Genomic DNA, 17,115 nt, shown 5'->3' with positions numbered 1-17,115 from the left:
AAAAGAATCCTTTGTCTGTGTCTGGAGTTGGCTACTGGAGTACACTGAAAGAGGCCGGCTAGGGCCCCCTGACAGATACCTCGGCAGATCACTACTGCGATAAAGCCCTAATGCACATTTGCTTAATGCCAAACGAAAGAGTATAAGCTCACTGTTCCCTCAATTTTCCAAGAAGCCCAAATCCCAGATTATCCAGTGCAGCATCTACAGGCTCCCCCTGAGAGCACCCCACCACACCAATTTTGCCCCATTCCAGCAAACTTTCACAGAGTTGTAGCTTCCAAGCCATTTTTACTTCAAGCATCAGGGAAGCAAAGCAATGCAAAGAGAGGCAGGGTAGCGAAGCAATGCAAAAATAAGGAGGGAAGTGAAGTAATGTGCAAGGATCAGACAAGCCTCGAAGTAAAGCAAACATCAAAGAAGCAAAGTAATGCAAACATCAGAGAAGCAGCTCAGTAACGCAAGGATCAGACAAGCACCCAGAGAAGCAAAGTAACACATCAGGGAAGCGAATCAACCCAGCATCAGGCAAACATCAGAGAAACGCATAATGACAGCTCTCAACGGGGAAAAGGAGGCTAGTTACTACCACTGGTGAAAAGGAAGTACAGTGCAATTCTGAAGCCTTGACAGAGCATAATAGCGCTTTGATGAGTCAGAAAGGCAGGCTAGTTACTGTAGTTACTCTAATTACCCTCCCTGGGGATAGTGGTGCCAGTGGGGAAAATGAGTGAATGGCGAGGGGTGTGTGGCAACCCCACCCCTTGACCACGTCACTGCCAGGTCAAAGCCATGTCACAAAGGTATGCCCAGGAGTTAATGTGGAGGAATGCTGCACACTGCAGTGGAACCACATGGGAGCTGCTTTAACTGAAAAAAATGGAGTAAAAGGACTTTCAGATAATGCGACTTTTCAAGACAAAAGCTGCTAGTTGGCAGTGCAATGGCCATGACATCATGTGCCACAAACGACCTCAAAATGCTCAAAATCTGCAGGAAATCCCCCATGAAGACAGCCCCCTGAAGTCTTTGAACAGCCTTAGGGCATATTCCTATGCATATTTAGTCAGAAAAAGAACGTCCTACAACTCCCAGAATTCCTCAGCCAATGCTGGGAGTTGTAGGACTTTTTTTCTGTCTAAACACACATAGGATTGCATCCTTAACATAGCTCTCCCTGGTTCTGGATGCCAATGATTTCTACATAGCCTCGTGAGCTTCCCATATCCATAAATAAATAAACAAACAAACAAACAGTGTGTCATAGTTTCTGGCTTGATTTATTTTTCTAGGGCAAAACATTAGAAATTATTTATCTGGCAAAGAGAAAGGACATCAGTTATGGCATTATTCATACCTGGAACAACTTTTCCCAAATCCCTAAGCCCAACATTTTATCCACGAAGCCTGAAATTAACATTTAGTTTGGTATGTAAATACTCTTCCTATTCAATTTAAATTCAATTTAAAGAACTTTATAAAAGAAGAGTCAACACAGAATAACAGCTAGAGCATTGGGCTAGGACTGGGGAGACCCAGTCTCAGATCTCCACCCAGCCATAAAGCTGATGGGATGATGTTGCATCAGTTACTCTCTCAGCCTAACCTACCTCATGGAGCTGTTGTGAATATAAGACAGAAGAAGGAGCCATGCATCCTGAGTTTCTTTGACAAAGGATGGGACATTAATGTAATAAATAAAATTAATATGTAGTAACGTTGTGACTGGGGCTTGCCAAAAGCACATGTTTCAGATATGCAGAATGGCACAACTAAAAATAAAAATCAGCCTCTGAAGCTAGGGGCTGATCTGCCTGTCTTTCACACTACGCAGTACCCGCCTCGAATTGGAACCGGAATTTCCCGCTTCCATGCTCCCACTTTCAATACCCTGATATCCCGGTATTTCCCCTTAATGTGCTCTGATTTTCCACCTTCGCTACTGTATCTGGTCGTAGTCCCCTCCCCTGCCTGTCCATACATGGCGGTGTTTGTGTTTCCCTCCTGTCCAATCACAGCTCTCGATGGCCCCATGTCATCTCCCGGCTACTGATCGCATAGCTTGCTCAGCACTCAGTGTTTCCTCAGCAGTAAGCAAAGGGCTGGATGTGCGTGCACTTGTCTGATCTCGGAAGCTAAGCAAGCTAAGCAGGGTCGGCCCCCATCAGTAGTTGGATGGGCGACCGCCTGGGAATCAGGCTTCCTGCATTGAGCAGGGGGTTGTTCTATCCTTTCAAATGAGACTAAATTTTACCCCCTCCTATCCCCTGCTTCGGATTTTTTTTTTAAATTAAGGCATTATCTTCGAAGAATCGTGGCTTCTCCACAATTTTTTTTCCTAATTCAGGCATGATTTTTGAAGATTTGAAAATTCGAAGATCATGCCTAAATTAGGGGGGGGGGGAATCGTGGAGAAGCCACGATTCTTCGAAGATAACGCCTTAATTAAAAAAAAAATAAATCCAAAGTGAGGGATAGGAGGGGGTAAAACTTAGTCTCATTTGAAGGGATAGAACAACCCCCTGCTCAGTGCAGGAAGCCTGATTCCCAGGCGGTCACCCATCCAACTACTGACCGGGGCTGACCCTGCTCCGCTTCCGAGATCAGACAGGCGCACACACATCCAGCTCTTTGCTTGTTGCTGAGGAACCATTGAGTGCTGAGCAAGCTATGCGATCAGTAGCCGGAAGATGACATGGGGCCGTCGAGAGCTGTGAGTGTAGTGGGTGTGGAATCAGCAGAAACAGGAAGAGTTTCTGATCCTCCAATGAGAGCCTCCGTCTTTAAGAGCTGGAAAACAGCACAGCGTCGAGTGTGAACTGAGCTCGCGCATTCGATGAAGCACCGCAACGGGGAAAATGGGTGAGTGTGGATAATCATGTTTTAATGCGAGAGCGGTTAACCCGATGGGACACCAAATTCATTGTGATGGCGGGCGCAATGTAGATCGGCCCTAGATGTATATAGATGCTTTATCAGGTTTTACAGATTTAGATTTTACAGACAGCGGCTAGACAGCCATAGGATTAGTCAGTTCCCGGGAACTGCCTTCCACCCCCTGCCCCGCCACCTCTTAGGGAGCGTGGATCAGCCCCGCACTCTGCACTTGTAAGAGCAGCATGGAGCGGGGGAAATGGGGTGTTCCTGGGTGCAGGCTGGGGCGGGGAGGGTGGAAGTGCCGATACAACACTTCCTATGTGTCATCCAGCCTCCTCACCCTGCGCTCCGAGGTCCCACGGCTAGACAGCCGACATCAGCTGTCTAGCCATGGCTGGAGCGCAGAGCAGATGGGCTCCTCACCACTCCTCCCGCCCTGCAGTGCATAGGCGGTCACCTCCGAGTTTGGAGGTGGCCGTCTCCCCCATAGGATTGCCCTCTCTGGTTGCTTCAAAGCCTTGATGTCTGGAAGATGAAAAACATATATTGTAGCATAAGTTAGGCAGCCCTTACACACTCAGCAGAATTAAGCAGTAGAGTTATTCCTGAACTGCACCATTTCAGGTGGTAAATTAATGTGAATGCTTCTCCCATGAGAAGAAAAACTCCCTGCACATAGAAGAACAGGATTACAGGAAGAAATCTAGGCTATGTGCAGGGAGTCCGGCTTTTTGTGTGTGCCTTTTTTCAGTAGGGAAGCAATCAAATATGCAACCCCACCTACCTGCAGCCTGAAATGGTATAATTCATTGATTCTGCTGATGGTATAAACTTATGCTGCCACTCCACAGGTTCAGTAGCAGCCCAAGACATTAATTTATGTTTAAATTTTATTTATTGCATTTCTATACTGCCCAATAGCTGAAGTGCTCTGTGGAATTCACAAAACAAAATGTACAACCATAAAACACGGTAACATAGTAAAACATAATATAAAAAACCTAAGTTTTAAACAGAATAAAACGAAATAATTGGTGCCTCTAAAAATATTATAATCCCCAAGCAACGTAACAGATTCTTGTGTTTTTAGGCTCACTTTGCATACATTATTTGGCATTATATGCATGCTTGCCATGCTATATGCAATCAGGGCACTCCATCACATACCTTTGTTTAAGTGCCTTTTCACAAATCACATGGCAGGAAACCTGGGTTTATTTGTTATTTCTCCCTGAGTGTACATTTCATGGAAAACTACAACTAATCCTGGCTCTCTGGCCCAGGTCTCACTGAGGTGGTAACCCTGAGCCTGGTCTGTCCTCTACATACAAAACAATTATCTGCACATTGAAAGTTAGCATATCATGGAGAAGGCTAGTCTAGAAACCTTCCCCTTGACATCTAAGCACTATTCAGATGTTTGTCTTGGCATGTGTACAGGGGGTTGCAGATTGCTCCTGCTTGTAGCTGCTGTCCTTGCCTCCTACATATATTCAGAATAATATTTTTAAAGCTTATGCATATAGATATGGTATATGTATAGTCTCTATTCATATGATCAAGGACCCTTCCTGTTCCAAGGCTCCCTGATTGCATAGATAGATTGCACATGCAGATGGAATGTACAGAAATTCCTTCAGACATTATATCAGTTACGTATGGGGCAGAGCTAGCAGCCATGATCCTACTTCTCCTAGCGTTCCAGTTTCCTATAAAATGGGATTTATTTATTGTATGGAGGAGCAATTAGTCATGTCAGCTCCCACCTGTAGTCTGGTGGCCTGCACATAGATTTACAGCTTCTGAGCCAAAGTAGATGACGTATCTCCTAACTTGTTAAACTTTAATGGTGCTCTGAATTTTATTAGTACACTGGCAGGGCAGAAGGGACTCAGGAGTGCTTGATCCTTCCCATTTGTCTGCTAAAAATTGTCCTCTTTGAGTTGCTTTTCTCCCTGTAGGAGAAAAGATCCTTAGATTGCAGCATGGAAAGGATGGATATGATGGGTGTGTGGGGAATCCATAGGTTTTAAGCACCCCTTCCCCATCCAATGCTGCTCTGATCAAATCGGAGTGCTCTGCAACAACCTTAAAGGGGAAAAACATAAAAATGTGGAGACACATCACATTTCCCATATTTGGCAGTCAGAAAGAATGAGGTCAAATCTGAGTGAATCAGTATTACCAGTGCCGGCACCACGTTTTCAGAGGCCCTTGGGCAAGATGCCTTCAGTGCGGCCCCACCCTGCGTGGATTCTCCTCATCACTCCCTACCACCACCCAGAGGGAGAGCGCAAGGCAAGTGGAATGAGCTGCTCTGTTTCCTCATCCTTGTTACCACTTGCATGCTCAAGAGAGGCCAGGTGAACAGACAGTGCCAGCAAGAGAAACAGCTGGTGGGCCAGGAAGATCTTGCCATTGGCAGTGGGCCTCCTGCAGGTGCCCAACTATGCCTACTTCTGGTGCCAGCCCTGTGTATGACAAGTGCTTCTGAATACACGTGTCTCACGCACATTTTAGGAAGCTGACCTTTTTAAAAGAACCCACACACACACAAACGTACACCTAAAAAGCTCCCTTAATGCGAGAGGCAGCTCTAACGTGTGGTGAGAAATACGGATGCGCCTCCTCTTGTGCATAACGCATGGGCTCTTTAACGGGTTCACAAGGGCTTGACGTGTGAGCTGGGCCAAAGGGATACCCAGAACACGGAGAAGTGCTTTCCTTTAGCAGCCTTCTTTTCTCCCCCTCAGCTCCCCATCACTCATCGCTTGCTTTACAAAGTCCCCTTCCCCCAATAATCCCCTCAGCCGCAGTGGAGCTAACATTGCGCATGCGCAGCGACAGCCGCTGCCGGCTTCTATGTGCGTTGGGGGGATGGGAGGAGAGATGCCGAAGAGCTCCCAGCGCGCGACTCGTTAAGGCAAAGCGCGTCTCCTTGCCTTGCCAGATACTCCCCCCTCCCCTCACAAAGGAGCGCAAACCCTTCTCTTTCCGCTTCTTCATTGGCTGAGCTAAGGAAAGGGGTGGGGCTTTGTGGCCGAAAGAAGGTCCGCCTTTTCAAAGTGTATGCATAGCTGTGAAGCTTCTAAATGAGAGTTCTTGGCCAAGGTTTTTAACAAATCAGATCGTGTCATTTAGAGAGAGCGAAAGGTCCATTGGCTGTGTACGTGGAAGAAGGCGGGGAATAGGAATGCGAGACGGCTAGCTATTGGCCATTATCTGAAAGCGTAATTCTCCAAAGTGGTTTCCCCTCACCCTTTCTTTCCTCTGATTGACTTCCTATGGAAGGAAGCTGGCGTTGCGACTCGAGAGGTCTGTTAGGGAAAGGCTCTTCTATTGGTAGAAAAGATTGGCCGGTTTAGGCGCGCCCGCGCGCGAGCGCCCCCTCGCCGCGTCTAGACGGTTAGGAGCGCGCGCGCACGCGTGACAGAGAAAGAGAGAACCCGTCGAGCCTGCTAGGAGCGCGCGCGCGCGCGCTCTGTAGTGCTGCCTCCCGCGGGGGCGCGCAGCGGGGAGGAGGGGGGAGCGAGAGCATCTCTTTCACACGCGCGGCGGCGGCGGCTCCTCCTTTGTTCCCCCCACCCGCCCTAGAGATCTCGGGCCGCCCGGCTGGCGGGGACCGGCACGGTAAGAAAAGGGGGGGGATGTTGATCGCGCACGCGCGTGGCTGAATGAATGAGTGTGAACGAGCGAGCAGGGATCGGGAGGTGGGGTGCGGGGGGGCGATCGCCGAAGGTGGAACGCCGTGTGCTGGCCGGGGTGGGGGGTGCGCTGCTATTTCCCCCACGGCCGGAGCCTCACCTGCGGGCTCGGCTGCGAGGGTAAGAAAATAAAGGCGTGTGTGTCTCCGCCTCCCTGCGACCCTCCCCCCTCCTTCAGCATCCCTTCCTCTCACCGCCCCCCCAGGCCCGAGAGGCCCCTCCCCGCAGCATACCTCATCACACCCCACCATCCTTTTTAGCATACCTTAAAAAAAAAAAAAGCATCCTTTTTACTGATATCTCAAGCTAGGGGGATCAAGGTACTTTCCAGCGATTCCCCATTTACGGCTTAATTCATTCATTTATTATTTATCATATGCTTCTCCAACTCTCTGAGTTTTCTCAACTTATTTCTTTATCCAGAGCTCTGATGCATAACTATTAATAAGCTCTACAACTAAATGGATTGGGGGGGGTGGGCACGCATGACTAGTTTACCATAAATTGTGTGTTATATTACAATGGGTACATTGAAAATCTGTTTTTCCATTCATGACATTAAATGTCTGAAACTTTCAAAACCATTTCAGAGCAATGTGTTGTTTATATCTCAAAGACTTGGGTTAAAGTAACAAAAGGTAAAAATCAGAATAAAAATTCTATCATGTTAACTTGTATTAAACCCTTTCCCCTTTGTACAGAGCCAAAACCCAACCTAAACAGACTTTCCCCTGACATTGCCCATCCCCTGTCAGGAAGCCCCTTCTTCTGTTACTCTCCTCATCCCTTTCACCTACCAACTCATTGTGGCTTCTTCCCGTCATCTCCTTCTATAGCCAAGTGCCTATCACTTCAGGCCAACATCTCCTGGGACAGTGCTTGCTCCTTTTCTTACCATCTTCACACCCATTGATTTCACTAGTAATGGGGGAAAGGTGGATTGTACTCTTCCAGTATGCCACTAGCCAGTTTCTAATGGACCACCTAGTTAGTGCTTGCTGGATGCTGGGATTGTTCGACTAAGCAGACCTTTATCTGATCCAGCCATATTCTGCTCTTCAACAAGAATGTTAAGCACTCCTGGTGTTAAGCACCGGGAGCGCTTAACACAGCTTTCATTATGCTTTATGTGTTAACAGATCCCAATTATATGCCCTCTTGCTTTGTATATTTAGAACACATTGGTAGACCATGAGAATTCTAGTCTTGCATTGTTTAAACTAGACCATACAGCACTGAAGTCAGATCACCCTGCACTACAGCATGCCTCTTGACCCAGCTCGCATTACCAAAACAAGCCACCATGGCTTCTTGTGAGCCTCAGTGCGTGTCAGGTGAAATTTGTATGGTCACTACCTGGCCGTGGCTTATCCTGTCATCTGAAACTGAGCGGCATGACCTGTTGGAGGGTTAAACAATCATCAAATAACCCATGAGGTATTGTAGGATTATTTGAGGTTTGTTTGTGTTGTTGTTGTTCAGTCGTTCAGTCGTGTCCGACTCTTCGTGACCCCATGGACCATAGCACGCCAGGCCTTCCTGTCCTGCGCTCTCTCCCGGAGCGTGCTCAAGTTCATATTCATTGCATCCGTGATGCTATCTAGCCATCTCATCCTCTGCCGTCCCCTTCTCCTTTTGCCTTCAGTCTTTCCCAGTATCAGGGTCTTTTCCAGGGAGTTTTCTCTTCACATTAGGTGGCCAAAATATTTGAGCTTCAGCTTCATTATCTGTCCTTCCAATGAGCACTCAGGGTTGATTTCCTTTAGGATGGACTGATTTGACCTCCTTGCAGTCCAGGGGACTCGTAAGAGTCTTCTCCAGCACCACAGTTCGAAAGCATCAATTCTTCGGCGCTCAGCCTTCCTTATAGTCCAGCTCTCACAGCCATACATTACTACTGGGAAAACCATAGCTTTGATTAGACGGACCTTTGTCGGCAAGGTGATGTCTCTGCTTCTTACTATGCTGTCTAGGTTTGCCATAGCTTTCCTCCAAAGGAGCAAGCGTCTTTTAATTTCATGGCTACAGTCACCGTCTGCGGTGATCTTGGAGCCCAAGAAAGTAAAATCTGTCACTGCTTCCATTTCTTCCCCTTCTATATGCCAGGAAGTGATGGGGCCAGATGCCATGATCTTCGTTTTTTTAATGTTGAGTTTCAAACCAGCTTTTGCACTCTCCTCTTTCACCCTCAACAAGAGGCTCTTGAGATCCTCTTCGCTTTCTGCCATTAGGGTGGTATCGTCTGCATATCGGAGGTTGTTGATAATTCTCCCAGCAATCTTAATTCCGACCTGTGATTCATCCAACCCGGCATTTCTCATGATGTACTCTGCATATAAGTTAAATAAGCAGGGTGACAATATGCAGCCTTGTCGTACTCCTTTCCCAATTTTGAACCAATCGGTTGTTCCATCTCTGGTTCTTACTGTTGCTTCTTGACGCTCGTACAGGTTTCTCAGGAGACAGGTAAGGTGGTCTGGTACTCCCATCACTTTAAGAATTTGCCACAGTTTGTTGTGATCCACACAATCAAAGGCTTTAGCGTAGTCAATGAAGCAGAAATAGACATTTTTCTGGAATTCTCGTGCTTTCTCCATGATGCAGCGAATGTTGGCGATTTGATCTCTAGTTCCTCTGCCTCTTCTAAACCCAGCTTGTACTTCCGGTAGTTCTCGGTTCGCATACTGCTGAAGCCTAGCTTGTAGGATTTTGAGCATCACCTTGCTGGCATGTGAAATGAGTGCAATTGTGCGGTAGTTTGAACACTCTTTGGCGTTGCCCTTCTTTGGAATTGGAATGTAAACTGACCTTTTCCAGTCTTGTGGCCACTGTTGAGTGTTCCAGATTTGTTGGCATATTGAATGCAGCACTTTAACAGCATCATCTTTTAGGATTTTAAATAGCTCGGCTGGAATACTGTCATCTCCGCTAGCTTTGTTGTTACTAATGCTTCCTAAGGCCTACTTGACTTCACTGTCGAGGATGTCCGGCTCAAGTTCAGTGACCGCACTATCATGGCTATCAGGGACATTCAGATCTTTCCTGTATAGTTCTTCTGTGTATTCTTGCCACCTCTTCTTAATCTCATCTGCTTCTGTTAGGTCCCTGCCTTCTTTGTCCTTTATCATGCCCGTCTTTGCACAAAACGTTCCCTTGAGATCTCCGATTTTCTTGAAGAGATCTCTAGTCTTTCCCATTCTGTTGTTTTCCTCGATTTCTTTGCATTGTTCATTTAAGAAGGCCTTCTTGTCTCTCCTTGCTATTCTCTGGAACTCTGCATTCAGTTGGGTATATCTTCCCCTTTCTCCCTTGCTTAAGCCATGCTGCCCAGGTTCAGATGACATGATCAGCTGGGGCCAGGTGATGATTATGCAAATCATGTTTGGCATGTGCCATGTGAACCGGCCTCTCTCTTATCCCCATATGTCCCTCCAACCTGGTCTTTCCTCCAGTAACCCCTAATGTTGCCCCTCCATCACTTCCCTGCTGTTTCTCGCTGAAGAGCAATTCCCTGTTTCCTCCCTCACTCCCAACACCTTGTTTTGGTAGTTATGGTCACTAGTAGCCTTACTTTTTGCACCACTTGTTGGCTCATGGCCTATCTTCCCAGTATTGTCCAAACCCATCTCCACTCTATTCTTCCTTCACATCTTTTCACATGGAGTGCCTGTGCTTAGCATTCCTGTTGTCCTTTGTTCCCATGGGCCAACTCCAGAATTATGGAGGCTGTTGGACAATATGTGTTTATGTAATACTTTACTGATGTTTTTTGTAAACTGCCTTGGAATCTGTGTTGTTGTTTTTTAATGAAAGGTGATGCATACATTCCTTAAATAAGTGTTAAACCTGTCTCCAGCCCCCCTGTAATGGGCAAGAGATGGAGGCTCTTTCTGTCCCGATTTTCTTCACCCTTCCCCAAAACCCAATCTCTTATTCCTCCCTTCTGCTGCTTTTCATCTCTTTATCTTCTTTCCCACAAGCACTCATCTGGTTCACGTGACAGTTCTCACATTCTCCCAGAAGACTCTGGAAGAATGCAATCCCTCCTTTGTGCAAGATGCCTGGAAAGGCCAGAAGTAGCATTAGTTTCTCTCTTGGCTTTGCTCTTCTGGAAGCCTGACATGAAATAGAAACCCCAACCTCATTTGAGGATGAGTTGTCTGTATAGAGCTTCCAAGTATGTCAGAAACAGTATGAGTTTCTCCTGTGCTGCTTTGATATTCCTTGAAGTGCTGTTCGCTGTAGTAGTGCTCCTCCATTCCAGAGTAGAGGAGTTGGTTTGTTTATACACGCACAAGACCTGTCACTTTATGTTGTGCTTCTAGCTTGACACACTGGTGCTGCTTCCAACTTCTCTGGGAAGCTAGCATGAAGTGAGAATGCCCCACTACTGTCCTCTGAAGTCCTTTTTATGTACAGAGGAATAGGGGGCATGATTTACTTGGCACCAGACAGTTGAGGAGGTAGGAGGCCCCACACATCCAATCCCAAGCTAGCTCACAATCACGTTAAAAACAATATATAACAAATATTAATAAAATGAAACAGAACAAATGAATAGCTTGTGCCATTCTCATGATGACAGTGTGAAAGGCTTTGTAGGTCCCTTACCCGACACTCGGCTGCAGCATTTGCTTGATCTGATTACCCTCTGGTGCCAGCTATGTGCACATCCAGCCTTCTTTCGGGGGACTGTTCTCAGGGCACCTACCTCACTGGTCCTAGGAACTGTATTTCACATCTTTCTTTCTCTGCAGGTGCACTGCCCTTCTGACCCATGAGCATTCTTGTCATAGCTTCTGACTCCCCTCACAGACAAGGTCCTTTTCCTTTCAATCTCTCTTTGCTCACTGCTCTTTTTTCCTTCCCTTGCTTTTCTTGGGGAAATTGTATTTTTCGCTCGACAGCATTTCTCTTGTTATTTGTGCCCCCTCCCTCGCTTCACATGCTTCCATCAGCATCTCTCCCTGCTGTCTTCCCCAAAGGGATTTGCTTCTGTGTCACTGTTGTCCTTCATCTTTTTCCAAGAACACTTTATCTTCTAGATTTTTTCCCGTTGTCTTCTCTCCAGCAACTCGTCACTGGCTCTTTGGGCTGGAATTTTTGGGGAAATTGAAATATTTGCAATATTTACTTCAAGATGAATATCCTCTTAGCTCAGAAATAATACATAGTAATACAGGCTGTGTTCGCACAAACAGGGACAAGCCGCAGCAAGCTCTTGTACTTTTCCCTACCTCCCCGGCAAGGTCACAAGAAGGAGTTCGGAAGCTTTCGCTTCCATTTTACACTAATTGCAAACTGTGGTTAGTTTTATCTGGATAGAAACTAGCCAACTTCAAACCATCATTTATAAAGCTGGCTTTTTTTCACTAACCATAGTTAAGATTAATCACAGCTTAGTGTTCAGACATATCGCTAAACTATGGTTAATATAAAACAGAAGTGGAAGCTTCTGATCTAACAGCCGTGCCGTGCTGGAAGAGGAGAGGGAAGAGGAGCTGTGCAGAAGCCTGAGGCTCCAGCTCATCCTCATAATGTTAAACCATGATTTATCTCTATGTGGAAACTGGGCAATTGTCTCACATAAAGTTGATGTTGCGCTGTGATGCAGTTGCAAAGGATGACACAGTTGGAAGAATGACATCTAGGCATGTATTAATTTTGTTCCATACTTTGTTCAATATGAGACTATATTTCTCTGCAGGGTCTCAAGAGGCCACTGTGGTTTACAATATTTTTTGCCTCTTTTTCAATTTTATTTTCCCAACAAAATTGTCAGATCAGTTAGGCCAAGAGATTCAGTGATGTGTTGCAAAAAAAAATTCCAAAATTGTAATAAAAACTTTTCTATTGCTATATTTTTCTGTGGAAAATATTACAATTCCAAAAATGCATTAAAGTTTCATAAAATTAGTTTAGTAACATAATAGATACAAGTTAAATTAAGGTGTTTCAGTTGTAATTTTGGGGTGATTGTGCTCAAAAGGCAAATACATTAAACCTTTCTCATACACATGGACACATATGGTCTTTGGCTGTTGAGAAAAGAAAATGAGAGATTTACATGGTATGCTACTTCAATGGTATGCCACTTCAGTTTACTAAGGATGCAGTCCTATGTATGTTTAGACGGAAAAGAGTCCTACAACTCCCAGTATTCCCCAGCCAGCACAGCATAACTGCCTGGGTAATGCTGAGAGTTGTAGGAGTTTTTTCTGTCTAAACATGCATAGAATTGTGCCTTAAAGATAAATAAAATAGCCATATTAAATTAAAATCCAATTAATTTTGGGTAACTGAAAATCTTTCAGGGTCATCCAGTAACTTCTGAGCAGGATTTTATTCAAAATATTGTGAGTTTGGCACTGGAGTATGCATAAATTTAGGGATGGTAGATATAGCCTATAGCTTAAACCCAACAGTGCAAGAGTGGACTTCCCCTTCCTCCTCTCCCTGCTGTAGCCCTCGAGACCCACAACCCTCTACAGCAGATTTGGGTGGTGCCCGGGGGGCTGCAGGAGGGAGAGTGAAATGGTTCCACCAACATTCCATTCCATTGGTGAATGGTTATTGTTTGGCGTAATCCTACATAAATAACTCTTCCTGTTACAGTTTCAAAAAGGCAGGCATACAAACTTGTGAGTGTTTTCACTTGTAGACAGTAGAGACCAACATTCAAATATTTATTTATAAAATCATTTGTTTCCTATCTCCCCATACCCGCTAGCTCACAATCACAAGTTTAAAACAATATGGTATATACATATTAATAAAATAAAGTAGAACTAAACCCCAGAGCAAACTAAAATAACTCTGAGACACAGGAGGGACAGTGAAATCAACCTAAAGACTTGGCCAAAAAGATTGTCCTAAGTATACACTAAAAAGATGTGTAATAAGTGTTTAAGGGTGCAATCCTATGGATGCTCAGATGGAAAAAGTCCAACAACTCCCAGGATTCCGCAGCCTTATGGCTGGGGAATGCTGGGAATTGTAGGACTTTTTTCCATCTGAGCATGCATAGGATTGCACTTTAAGTCTGCAATCCTACACACAGTTACATGGAAGTAAGTCCCATTGAACTCAGTGGGACTTAATTTTGAAGAACAACAACAACAATTCTGTAACAGACTGTGTGGGGTAAAGTGTCTTCTACAGAGTTTTCCCTGGAACACCAACAAATACAACAGCCTGTCAGTTTTTGTGAACAATTCTTGTTTCTGTTTATCTCTCTCTCAGACTTTTTGCTTTCCGTCATTACGGTCCTCTGAGTCTATGCAGATAGATTCCTTTTTTCTTGGTTGAGGGAGAAGGCTGCGGGGTTGTGCAAATTCATCAAAACCATAATTAATTGTGGGTTTGCTTTTAAGCTGACCACCTCAAATGCTTGGTGAAAAACTATCCCAGTTTAGTATTAGCCAATGACAGTAACCCTTATCAGTCAGCAGGGGGGATGCTAGGGGAATTTATGCGTGAGGCTAGGGAGAGGAAGCACACAGTACTGCTGCCTGCCCCTGATTCATTAAGGGCACAATCCTATGCATGTTTAGCCTGCACAAGGCCTTTAAAACTCTGTTCTGTCTAAAAACGTATAGGATTGTGCCCTGTGTTTTAGGAAGCATAATCTCTTTTTGTGATGGGGAACATAGGGCCTGCCAGATGTTGGTGGACTGCAACTCCCATCAGCCCTACCCTGCATAGCCAGTGGCAAGGTGTGATGGGAGTTGCAGTCCAAGGACATCTTGGGGGGGGGGTCATGTTCTCTGTCCCTGTGATAAAGGAACCAAGGCTTTTATTATGCAATTGCTCTGCCTCATCCACAGAATTTTACTGGGGATCCAGATGTCTTCAATTTGTAGCCATTCTGTGTTTTCTGACCCTTCTTCTGTCTTCTGTCTTACCAGAAAAAATACATTAAGGAGGAAAAGACAGAATAACTGCGCAATGCCTTCTGAGTGGTGGTGCTAGTAGTCAACCATCTAGAAACACTCCTAGAGTTAGCATTTTCTTGTCTTTATTAGTGCAGCTTTGCAAATGAATCCACAAAAGGCATGCACACTACCTCAGAAAAGGCATATGCACAGTATATCTGTGTGTTTTTTTGAGCAAAAGAAAAATAACTTTAAAGAGAGTTGGCATCAGCTTGGGGGGGCAGGGCTGCTGATAATTGATGGCATCATAGCAGGTGTGAAGGGGGAATTTAACCTTTTCCTCTTCTGTGTTGTGGCCCTGAGCAAAATTACTTCCCCAGCAGATACTAGATTTGGAAAAGGGATTTTCTTCAGGGCCACAGCACAGGAGAGAAAAGAGTTATATTTCCCCTCCATGCCAGCTTAAATTCTATCAATTAAATCCTCCCCTACAGCTGATGAAATTTGCATTAAAAAAGCCCCTGCAGGTTAGATGCAAAGAGGCATTTCTGTTGCCTGTAGCTTGGCTCTTACACACCAAAGGCAAGCAGGCCAGTGGTGTTTATGAGCCTTGCATTGTTGTCCCTGCATTTTAAGTGCTGGTGGTGGGCCTGTCTTTGTCTGAATTGCACCCATTCATACTCGATGCTCTGACAAATGCAGATTACACGCTGTATTCCAGGAATCAGGATGTATTCCTGTTTTCCTTAGTCATTGCTTTAAATTCAAAGTGTTCAAAGTGTTTTATGTGTATTATCTTAATATCTTCCATCTCAAGTGTGTGAATGTATTTTTCGTCACTTTAGTAGATTTGATTAATCTGCTCTGGTCTCCAAAAGCTCATGATACCAATTGGCTTTGAAGGCGCCACAGGATTCTTTGGCTGGTTTGCATTTAGTGGGAAACCCTAGCTTCCTGCCATGTTCACAAGCTATGGTGAGCTTTGGTTTGCTTTTTCCCTACCTCCAGGTGCTTCTCTCTTCTTTTTTTGCATGCTAGAGGAGGAGATCAGAAGCATTCACTTCTGCTTTTAAACTAACCATAATTCTTTGTTACATTTGAACTTAGGGCACTGTGGTTTGTTTAAACTCTTTATTTTGTAACTAAATACTTCAGGCTTGGGTCCCACTTGCTGCTGGCATGTGACACCTCACTCAAGAGAAGGCAGCTCTAGGGCCTTGACAGAAAAAAGTTATTTGCCCCTAATTTAGTTCAAGCAGCTCAGGAGCAAATTGTGGTTTATGATTCTGGCTTGTTAGTTAACTAGAGAGTTTAAACCAGGGTGGGCAACTTGTGGCCCTCCAGATATTTTGGCCTACAGCTTCCATCAGCCCTCACTATTGGCTATGCTGATTAGGGCTGATGGGATTTGCAGGCCACAACATCTGGAGGGCTGCAAGTTGCTTACCCCTGGTTTAAACAAACCACTGTTCCTAAGTTTGTATGTAATGGGAGCTGTGGTTAGTTCGAAACCAGAAGTGGATGCTTCCAGTCTCCTCCTCTAGCATGCTGCAGCTTGTGCATGTAGTCGGAAGTCTTGGTTTCCCATTTTGTCTGAATTGGTCCTTTGTCTTTTTGCTGTTATAGGCTAACATCACTATTGCTTGGTGTTCTTGATTTAGTGTCCCCACTCATTCTACAGGAGATTTCTTTTTTTGGTAACAAGTTTCTGTTTCCATAGTCCTTTCAGTTAGCAATGTAGCCTTTTATTTTAGATTATATTAATAACTGTCACATCGTTATTTTAGAATGTAGTACCACAGTATTCAAATTTAACACACAAAATGTGCATCCGTTTTCTGATGCAGCAGGTTCCATTTTGTAACGCTGCATGATATTGTCAACATCTGAAGTCTTTAGTACATTTATGTAATATGCAGTTTTATACCTAATTGCAGACTTTGGGTGTATTTGCTAAGGCAGCCAAGGTTGATCAGCTGTGAGGAGCACTAGGCTGAAGATATACATGTCCGTGGTTCATTGCATTCTATAGGCAAAACAAAAGAAGTATCTGAAGAGATTCTATGTATAGCTTTTCAGGTATTATGATGCTATTTTTGATCCAGTATTCTGCAGGCTGCTTAATGTGCCAGTACAATTCCCTTGTGAGCAGGCTTCCTCATTCACTCCAATGGAGGGGCAGCTCTGGGCTTGATCCAGCTTTTAAAATCAAGCACTTTTATCTTCTGTTGCTTTCATTGGGGCAGTGTAATCACTCCCAGCATTGAAAACAGTGGTACTTTAGAAATCCTTTACTGGCTGGATTGTGCTTGTCATGAAGTGGAAGGCCCTTGGGCTTGTGGAAGCTCTGTGTGCACATCGGAGTACATAACAAGCCATGGGTTCAGGGTGACCATTTCGATTGCAAAGGGCAGTTTTCATGCACATATGAAGCCCTGTATCAGGAAAAGCCACTGGAAAAATGTTTTGGAGCAGAGAATGGTGGATGGGGTAAGCATTCCCCTTTCCTTGCTTCTTTGCTATCCACTGTACCCACAGAAGCCGTATTTGTAGTTCAAAATGGGCATCAGGCTACTGGTATACACATGTGGACATCCCATTGAGCTTGCACCTTATTTGAAGATTAACTGTCCAGAACTTTGCAAAGTCAGGGCTTATAG

At 45.0% G+C, this 17,115-nt stretch overlaps 1 protein-coding gene across 1 annotated transcript in view; it reads left to right on the top strand.

Annotated features, from left to right (window-relative positions):
• The first annotated feature begins 6,383 nt into the window (after positions 1-6,383).
• SMARCA4 (SWI/SNF related BAF chromatin remodeling complex subunit ATPase 4) overlaps positions 6,384-17,115 on the top strand; it is a 91,648-nt gene continuing 80,916 nt past the window's right edge. The window contains exon 1 of the mRNA XM_084835713.1: positions 6,384-6,507. The gene's annotated coding sequence lies outside the window, so the exon portion shown is untranslated. The remainder of the gene's footprint in view (positions 6,508-17,115) is intronic.

Source organism: Heloderma suspectum, chromosome 2 (genome assembly GCF_057233095.1).
Source record: "Heloderma suspectum isolate Gila_16-S chromosome 2, 16-S_ref, whole genome shotgun sequence".
Taxonomy (NCBI): domain Eukaryota; kingdom Metazoa; phylum Chordata; class Lepidosauria; order Squamata; family Helodermatidae; genus Heloderma; species Heloderma suspectum.
Note: the sequence above shows the minus strand (reverse complement) of the source record. Positions and strands in the feature narration are given on the sequence as shown.